This window comes from Rattus rattus, chromosome 5, assembly GCF_011064425.1.
Source record: "Rattus rattus isolate New Zealand chromosome 5, Rrattus_CSIRO_v1, whole genome shotgun sequence".
Lineage (NCBI taxonomy): Eukaryota > Metazoa > Chordata > Mammalia > Rodentia > Muridae > Rattus > Rattus rattus.
Window position 1 is genome coordinate 150399903 of NC_046158.1, and position 9897 is coordinate 150409799.

A 9897-nucleotide genomic window follows, 5' to 3' on the forward strand; every position below is an offset into this window, starting at 1 on the left:
CCAGAAGGCCGTGCCAGACCCCAGGTGCTTGGTGCCTGTCAACAGGTCCCTTCTGGCCTGGGCTCCTTTGATTTCCAAGTCATTTGGGGCTCAAGGCTGGGGTCTCCACTCAGCAGCTTGCAGATGTCACATTCTCCTTTGAGAGGTGACACCAACAGGAGCCCACAGGATCTGGCTCTACACTGTGGGGTCCACGTGGGTCCCTTGATGTCCACCAGCTGTCGTTGAGAGGCCACGGCACACACACAGGCTTGAAGGTCTCGCTCAGTTTTGGGATGGGCTTGGTGAGCACCAGGATTTTTCACAGCAGTAAATTTTATGTGATGCCTCCCAGAAACCACAAGTCCATTAACCTACATGGGCATGGTTAACAGTGCCAGACCTGTAGTCTCTGCACGGGGCACCTGCCATTCTCCAGGTCCTCCCAGGACACTTAATGTGTGTCCCTTGGCTTCTAGAGAGCTGTGGTTCTAGGAGCCCTTTGAGGAGCATGCTGTGACCCCAGGAGCCTGGGTGTTGGCATCTGTGTTCACAAGTGGCTGGGCAGGGAGCTAATGACACCATCCACAGGAGCCTGTCAGCACAGCTGCAGAATGACAGCCATGAGAAACTAGAAGTGTCAGAAAAAAGAGGTGTGTGGTGGGGGGCCACTCTAGGGCCATCGTTATTTTGTTTCCTTTTTAAATCGCATATGCAGTAACGAGTTTGATTCTGACGTTTCACTCGTTAATATGTCTTGATCACTTGAACTCCTGTTCACACCCATGCTTTGTGAGCTAGTATCTCTCGCAGCTCAGCTTCCCAGCACACGCAGCCAGACCATCCCCACTGGGGACTAGCTTTATCTTGGGCCAATGCTTCTGGGTGCCAGAAACACTAGGTAAGGAGGACAGTGATGTCACCCACCGTCAAGACGGTGATAGTGACCCTTGGTTGGCTGGGGTGTGGCAATGGTGGGAAAACCCTATCTCAGAAGTGTAAAAAAAAAAATCACGTCAGGGTGGGCGTGTGGCCGAGACTGACACGTTCAGGTTCTATCACACCCGATAGGGACATATTTACTTCTATTGTTTGCCCCTCCCGCCCCACTGAGCGTCAGCTGTGAGCATCGAGGCCCAGCCTAACTTCATAAATACTACTGAATGTGAGTGGGACAGGGGTGGGGTAGGCATTGTCAAGGGAGTGAGGAGGGACTGCACCAGCTCTCTCCTCTGTAGGCCTCAAGGCCAGGCTCTGCTGTGTGACTCCAGGCAGGTTCACGAACCTCTGTGCCTAACCTCACACTAACCTCACACAGCTGGTATGCTATACTCTATTGCAAACAGCAGCTCATGTCTGCCCAAGTCTGCAAGTACTGGCCTCCAGGTTCCCCTCAAGCCTTTGCATCACTGAAGCCAGCAGAGGGCGCCCTTGCGCTTCAGACTACCACCTCACCCGCATCAGTTCCCAACCAGCTGGACTGGGACAGGTGGGGACAGGTGGGGACAGATGTGGCCACTGAGCAGGAAAGAAGGTTGCAGCTCCAGGGTGCCCTGCAGAGAAAACTGCGGAGGAAGGCAGTGCCCCTCCCTGCACCCCCGCCAAACCTGTCCTGTTCCCAGGACCCTGAGATTTCAGTGAGGACAGAGGCAAGGATGGGGTCTCAGGATGAGGGTCCTCTGATGGCCACCAACTGCAAACTCAAAGGCTTAAAGGGGTGGGGGTGGGGAGGCAGGACAGAGGAAAAGTGAGTGAGTGGAACACAAGCCTCATAGGCCAGCCTTCCCCTTTTGTGGAGAGAAGCCAGGCCGCAGGTGGGGCGAGGTGTCTGTTTCTGTGGGGACAGTAGGCTGAAGGTGTTTTTATTGCTGTCACTATCTTTACTGTTCCCACCCCTGAGCTGCCTCACCCACCCCTCAGGCAAGTACTTGGGAAGAAACTCTGTTTTCCCACCTGCCCATCAGCCCTTCCTCAGGCCTGACAGTCCCTTTTCCATCCGGTAAAGACCCAGCCCCGGGCTGCCCCCGGGAGGCTTTCCTCTCCTGACACACTCACCCAGCTAGCGGGCTTGTGCGTACTCACGGTCTGTCAGAGCCTGTGCATCAAGCAAGAGCTGTGAGCTGTGAGCTGGAACGGGTGGGCTAGGGACAAGGAAGCAGGTGCACAGTGTGGCTTCAGAGGTGTCCAGCGAGTACCCTGTAGAGAACGAGGGCTGATGGAAGACAGTGCAGGGGAGCAGCCTTTGAAGGGGTGACTGGCCAGGCACCATAGGCTGTTCCAGGCGGGGGAGGCCGAGAGCACAGACCTGGGTTCAAAGGTGCAGGTCACGGTGTCATACTAACGCCCCCAGCGTGCAGGGCTGAACAGGTACCCAAAGAGCAGATAAATGGACATGTGACAGTCTGGGAGCCCCTGCAAACCCCGCTGGCTCAGTGGACACAGGAAAACAATGGCTGATCTGCTGCCCGTCACCCACAGGAGCTGTGGCTACTTCACTCACCCACTCACAGTTGGGGGGCACCTCTCCTACACAGTGAACTCCCAGCATTCCTGGCCCATGGTGCCCTTCAAACAGGGGTCACCTTCTTCCTCTCCAGCTTCCCACGGCATCCATGGCTCTGAGCCCTTGCTTACACCACAGCTTCCTTGGATCGTAATTACTTTGTCTCTCAGATAATTCAGGCCAGGAGACTCCTGGGCCACACCAGCCACACTGCCCTCACCACCCTCTCTAATCAACCCCTCTGATAGTAATTGCTTCAGGAGATAAGGTGTATATGGGATTTGTGACAGACAGAGTCCCTGGAGTGGGAGAAAGCCAGCAAGGTAGCCTTTGAACGAAGATGTCAGTAGGAGGAGCTGCCCGCATCTGTGGGAAGGAGGTTTCAGACTGATGAGACTAGAGCAAAGGCCCGAGGCAGAGGCATGCTAGACTTGAAGTTGTAGTTGGGAGGTCAGCATACCTGCAAGAGAGCAAAGAGGGAGGAGGCAGGGGACACGGAAGTGACTGTCCCTCCCTGAAGCAAGGCTGGAATCTATGCTGGTGCCCCAGACATTCCACCCAAAGCTAGAGCCACTGATGAATGGTGTGGGAACCAGGTGGCTCTCCAACCTGGTAGAGTAGGGGCCGTTGGGGACCCAGAGCCCAACAGACCCACCAGGGCTGGTATCCCACCCTGACACCACTTGTCCCTTTGTGGCCTAAGTCCAACAAACCCTTCCTTACCCAGCTGTTTGCTGCTGGGGTGAGCAAGGACTCTGATACCCAGAGAGGGGCGCCATTTGCTCAAAGACACAGCATGTTTGAGTAGGGCCTGCGAGCTGGGGTTAGATCTCGGGTGGACATGGCTGGTCCCTTCAGAGGACCCTGGAGCGGCACACCTCTGCCTATAAGCTCTGTGATATGTGTAAGCATGGGCTTCTGGGGCAAATCCCAAATTCAGATCTACTGCAAGTGCCCTCTGAGTGACCATGGCCTGAATGGATGGGGCTTCTACTGGAGACTGGCCTTCTTCCCTGCCACCTTTCCTTCCTTCTTGACACCCCTTGACCTAGAAATCAAGACTTTCTATAGGCCCTGGAGTCAGAGGGAGACACTGGTGTGACACTCACTTCCATAACAAGCCACCTGTGTCCCACAAGTTTGGGCCTGGAATGTTGACAGTCTCAAAGCTGTTTCCCCAACTCCCCTAACTTTCCCTAGCTTCTTAGGCCAGGTCGTGCTGCAAGAAGAGGAGCCATTAGAGGGCTTGTGAGCCCTGTCACACCAAAGTGGCCTCTCCAAGGTCAGTCAGCTGTCACACCCGTGGGGCCGACTCCAGCAGCCAGTGGGCAAGAACCAAGGCTGCTGTGAGGCCCCCACCCGCAGATGCACAGAGGGTCTGGTCTCAGCATGGTCTTAGTCAACACAGCTTAGTGAGCAAAGTTCAGCTGAGCTCTAGACATTAGCAGCCAGGGGAAGGTCTGTCACAGTCAGCTTCAGCTGTCACCTTGACACAAACCCAGCATCACCTGGGAAGTTGGGAACCTCACAGGAGGATCAACGGAAGAATTGTCAGATTGGCCGGTGATCATGTCTTCCAGGCATTTTCTTAATTGGTATTGGCACTGTGGGCGGTGCCAACCGCTGTGTAGGAAACGTTGCTGAAGCAACGATGGTGGCCCACATCTTTCTTTAAAAGACTTATTTATTTATTATCTATAAGTACACTGTAGCCGTCTTCAGACACACCAGAAGAGGGCATCAGATCCCATTACAGATGGTTGTGAGCCACCATGTGGTTGCTGGGAGTTGAACTCAGGACCTCTGGAAGAGCAGTCAGTGCTCTAACCGCTGAGCCATCTCTCCAGCCCAGCTCACACCTTTAAACACAGCACCCAGGAGGCAGTGGCAGGCAGATCTCTATGTGAGTTTGATGCCAGCCTGGTCCACAAAGTGACTTCCAGGACAACCAAGGTTATTGCACAGAGAAACCTGTCTTGAAAATAAACAAAAGAGGGGTTGGGGATTTAGCTCAGTGGTAGAGCACTTGCCTAGAAAGCGCAAGGCCCTGGTTTCGGTCCTCAGCTGGGGGTAGGGGGGGAGAAAGAAAATAAACAAAAGAATGTGGTGGTTTACACCTTTAATCCCTCAGCACTCTGGATCTCTGTGAGTTTGAGGCCAGCCTCATCTGCATATAAAGTTCCAGAACAGCCAGGGATACATAAAGAGACCAAAACAAACAAACAAAACAAAAGAAAGAAAAAAGAAAGAGAGAGAGAGAGAGAGAGAGAGAGAGAGAGTCAGCGAGGTGACTCATAGCTGATAAAGCCACTTGCAGTTAAGTTGTGGGCACCACACAATGGAAGGAGAGAATCGAGTGCCACAAGTTGTCCTCTCATATATATGTATTCTCATGCACAAGCACGTGTGTGCACACACAATGAACAAGTGTGACGAAAAACCCATCTAAAAGGGTGTGTGCGTGTGTGTGTGTGTGTGTGTGTGTGTGTGTGTGTGTGTGTGTGTGTGTGTGTGTGTGTGTGTGTGTGTGTGTGATCAAGCAGGGCGGGCAGTAAGAGCTTTGTCTTCCTGGCTTCTGCTCCAGGCTCCTGCCCTGGCATCCCTGGAAACTAAACACAGCCTTTTTCCCCAAGTGGCTTTTGAACATAGCGTTTATCCCAATCACAGAAGGAAAAGTAGAACAGGGTTCAAATCTCAGCTCTGCCTTCTACCTGCTATGTGCCTCTCCTTCCATCTCTCACGACTAGTTTCCATAGCTACAGACAGGGTGTCCGGGGACCCAGCTCAGAGGTTGGAGAAGATTAGTAAAGGGGCTTCCTGGAGTTAACGGAAGTAGGAAAACTAGCAGGGCAGACCCAGCAAAGCTAGGGTCCATACCAGCTTGTCCCAAGCAACCACTCGTCCACTGCCTTCCTCACAAGTCCGAGGGGAGGGATGTCCTTTCCCTCCTTTTGTAGATGAGGAAGCCAATGCCCTGAGACGTCAACCTCCCTGTGCAATGCCACACAGCAGTCCAGAAGTCAAGTGGGGATGGGAGTCCTGGCTGAGTCAGACCTCATATCACACAAGTGCCTCTGTGCCATTTGCCCAAAGCTTGGGAATTTTGCCTCCCAAATCCGACAGAACTCAGTTGCTCTGGAGTTAGCAGCTGTCCGGTCAGCCCTTCCCTTCTGCCAACAGGTTCCCCAGAAGGACAGAGACACTGGAATCTCACACCCCTTCCCTACCTCAGCCACTTTCAAAACCCTCCTGGCCTGAGCCAGCTTTGATTCCTGGCCTTTCCTCAGCAGGAAACATAGACTGAGTTCCTCCGAGGGCCCCTGTGCCATAGCCCTGAGGGGCCCAAGGACAGGCCTCAGGCAGAAGGCAGATCGGAACTTGGCAAGCCCAGTCCCTGTGTTACGTCAGGTCTGTGTCCAGGAAACCCAGGCTCTGGAACCTCGTCCCTCAGTGAGCACCTACTGAGTCTGTTACCCTCCACAACAGCTTTGGCAAAGACAGGTGTCTTTTCCCTCAACTGCACATGGGGAAACTGAGGCTCAGTGGGGAACAGGACACAGCCAGGCGCTGGGCCCTTTCTTGAACTACCTCCTGTTGACTTGGAGAATCATAACAAGAAGGACTAAGGGCAGACAGGTGGGGAACTTCCCTCCACCTGCCTGACTCTGGGCTGCGCCTGAAGGGGCCAAGCGCTAGCTGCAGTGTCTCTGGAAGTTGTCAGTGGGTGCTGGCTTCACTCCTGAGGTTGAGGTGTCTGTGAGGTTTATTTCCATGACGTCTCCTTCATGCCCTAAGAGTAATTCCCGGTGTGTCCCCATCCAGCGCCCCTATCGAGTGGAGGGGCAGCCTTGTCACAGCTCCCTGTAGCCCCCAGAGAGGGTGAGCACCTCACCCTGCCCCATTCTTCCTGCAGAAACTCTTGGTTTAGCTTTTGTCTGCTTCCTCATGGAGATACCCACCCCCCAGCACTAACTAGGGCAGCCTCAAAAAGGCTTAAATCTAAAGAACTATTTCCTGAAGCACCCTGCAGGTGGGAGCAGAAGGATCAGAAGTTCAGGGTCATCCTCAGCTACAGAGGGAGTCTGAGGCTAGCCTGGGCTACTTATCTAAATAATTAAACAAACAAAAATAGAAACCCACAGAGACAGAAACATTTCTTCCCTTCGTTCTAGGGCCAGGATCTGAAGTTTAGAGACATGGTGCAAAGGCTCTCTCCATTCCCTGGTGGCACCTAGCACTCTTGGCTTGCAGCCACACCACGCCGGCTTCCTGCTGCCCCATCTCTTCAAGGCCAGTTCTCTATGTCCCTGTGTCCTCCCTCTCAGTGGAGGTCACCATCTGCTATTATGTAATCTTGTCTTGATTCAACTCAATCAGCCACAAGCACCTACTGTGTGCCCTGGGGACGGAAAGGTAACTGGGCAAGCTAAATGGGGTCTGCCTTGGAGATCCAGTTCCCGGAAGGGGCTGGCAGGGGTGGAACCAACGGTTACAGAGCTGAATGAGGTTTTAATTACAGCCTCTGAGACCCCACAGGAGACAAGGCTGGCCTGGTCAGGCCACCAAGCAAGAGCTGACCTGTGGATGTCTGGGCCCCGGCCTTCCACACAGGCTAGCTCCTTCCACCTGAGTGCCCTCTCGCCTAAGCTCCCTAGAGTTTCTCTCAGTGTGGACAGGAAGGTACATTTTCACAGACTTGGGATTTTCGGTGTGGGTGCTGGGGACAGAATTCAGGGTTTTAAACAAGTTAAGGCCATAGGTGTTTAAGCCACAACCCCCAGCCCTACTTGGAAATGTTTATTTGTTAACAAAAGAATGGTTCCTAGGGCTGGAGAGCTGGCTCAGTGGTTAAGAGTACTTGCTGCTGCCCTTCCTGGAGAACCAAGTTCAATCCCAGCCCGCCCTTTTCCTGCCTCTGTGGGCAGCTGGGCTCACACAAACAGACGGCCATGCAGGGTATTAAAACCAATAAATAAGCAGCCATGGTGGTGGTGGTGACTCCTTTAATCCCAGCACTCAGGAGGCAGAGGCAGGTGGATCTCTGAGTTTGAGGCCAGCCTGGTCTACAGAGCAAGTTCCAGGACAGTCAGAGAACTACTCGGTGAGATCCTGTCTCAAAAAAAACAAAACAAACAAACAAACGAAAGTTTCTGTGGCTGGGCCTAGTGGCTTACGTTGTTAATTGAAGCATCCTGGAGGTGGAGACACGTGGATCTTTGTGAGTTGAGATCTCCGGGTCAACATAGTGAGTTCCAGGCCAGCCAAAGCTATACAGCGAGGCCCTGCCTCAAACAAACAAACAAACAAATGAGAAAGTCTACACTGAGGTTTTTAGCAGGGGGCATCTCCCTCCCACTCCCAGGTGCCTTCTGCCGTGCAGCTTCCGGGGGATAAAGATCTCAGGCTTTGGGGAGAGCAAGTGAACAACTGCTCTCTGAGGAGGAAAGGCAGCGCCTGCCACACTTCAGACTCTACTACTGAAGCCCAGAAAATGCTTCCCCAGCCCTGGAACACCGGCAGGGTGAGCACACTGAGGGCAGTTTACAGTGTGTACCACAGGGAACCACCTAAACACCCATTGCCACAGGCCTAGGAAGCAAGCAAGTTCACACCGTGGAGTACTACACAGATGTGAAAAGGACTTCGCTTTAGACCCTCAAATGGGTAGACTCGGAGTAGGGGATATGCACGCAGAGACCAGGCCTTCTCCAGCCCACAGGATGAGATCTCTGCTGCCTTTCCACATCTCCAGCCCCGAACCGTTTGTACTTTATACCGTTTTAAAAAAAACCGAACCAGGAAGGAGTTCTGGGATGCGCTCCGACTAGCTGGAGAAAGCAGTTCAGGGCAGCAGGGCTGAGGCGGCGGCAGGCGGGAGTCCTGGTCTCTATTTATTTACTTTTTGGCTATAAGTTATTATTATTACCAAGAAACCATAAAGAAGAGCGCCCTCGCCAGCCAGCCTCATCCAACCATAAAGTGGAGGGGACCTCTTGCCCCAGAAGCGGGGCAGCCTAGCGAGCCCTGCATCGATCGGCCTCTGCCCACCCCACAGTCCTGAACCCCATCTTTCCCGTCCCCCGTGGGTCCCTCTGTCGTCGTCATCCCCGCTCCCCTCCCCAGGCACGCAGGATCGCCGTCCGTGCGGAGGGGAGCTGCTGCCTTGGGCTCTCCCTGGCTGCTGCAGGCCGGGTGGGGCGCAGAGCCAGCAGGCTGGAGCCAGGCAGCCTCCCGGGCCTCCTCACAGCCGCTTTTGATAAAGCCCCTCTGTGCGTGGGGTGGGGGCCCGGCCGGCTGGAGCCAGCGCACATCTGGAGGCCAGCAGAGGCCCAGGCGGCCGGCGGCTGACAGCGGCGCCATCCCGAGCCACACGCCCGGCCCTGGGTAAACACGCCCGCGCCCACCCAGCGGCTCACCTTTCGCCCACAAGGCTGCCTTTCTTCTCGGACCCGGGCCCATGCCACCGCGAACATTCCTCTCGGGCACAGGGCAGAACAGGCCGCTCACCCCAAGGCTGGCTGAAATCCGAAGCCTGGGCGGGCGCAGGTTGCGGTGGAGGGGGGCTCCGGGAAGTGTCCCCCACCACCAGCCAGGCCCTGACTGTGGTTCGGACCCCCCTGGAATGGGGGCTGGGGGTGGAACTCAAGGTGTCCCTGAGTTCCTACAGAGATGAGATGAGATCCGGGCTTGCCTTTCGAAAAATCACCACCTCTCTGGGCCTCAGACTGGGCACCCAGCTGTCCTATACTCAGAGAAGTTACCATGAGTGAAGTGCTGGGAAGGGAGCTCGCACAGCAGAGAGCTCCCCAGGTGGCTAGTCCCATCAGGGTCTCCCCAGGCCATCACTCTGTGCCGGACACGAGGCTGAGGTGGTCGATACCTGGGCCCAAGCCCTTAGGAGCTGTGTCCTTTCTCAGAGCAGACCCCATCATGTCTGGCAGGGGCTACACCAGGACTAGACCACTCTGGCCCAGTTGGGAAACTGGCTGGCTCCTCTGTCCCTTCCTCTGGTGGGTCATTACACAGTTCCAGCCTGGGAACAACAGGCTGGGGACCTCACTATCTACTCTAAGAGGAAACAGAGGGTCTCCTGGCTTCAGCACTGCACTGTCAGCACATTCTGCCGCCTCACAACCTCTTGTTTCTCTCTTTTCTTCTTCTTCTTCTTCTTCTTCTTCTTCTTCTTCTTCTTCTTCTTCTTCTTCTTCTTCTTCTTCTTCTTCTTCTTCTTCTTCTTCTTCTTCTTCTTCTTCTTCTTCTTCTTCTCTCCTCCTCCTCTTCCTCCTCCTCCTTAGAGACTCAAAGACAGTAGGCACTGTTTGGATGGTGGCTGGCACAAAGTGAGAGGTGTGGGAGCAGTCAGGGCACTTCCTGAAAGAGGGCTTTCAGGTTGGAGGATGAGAAGGCATGATTGG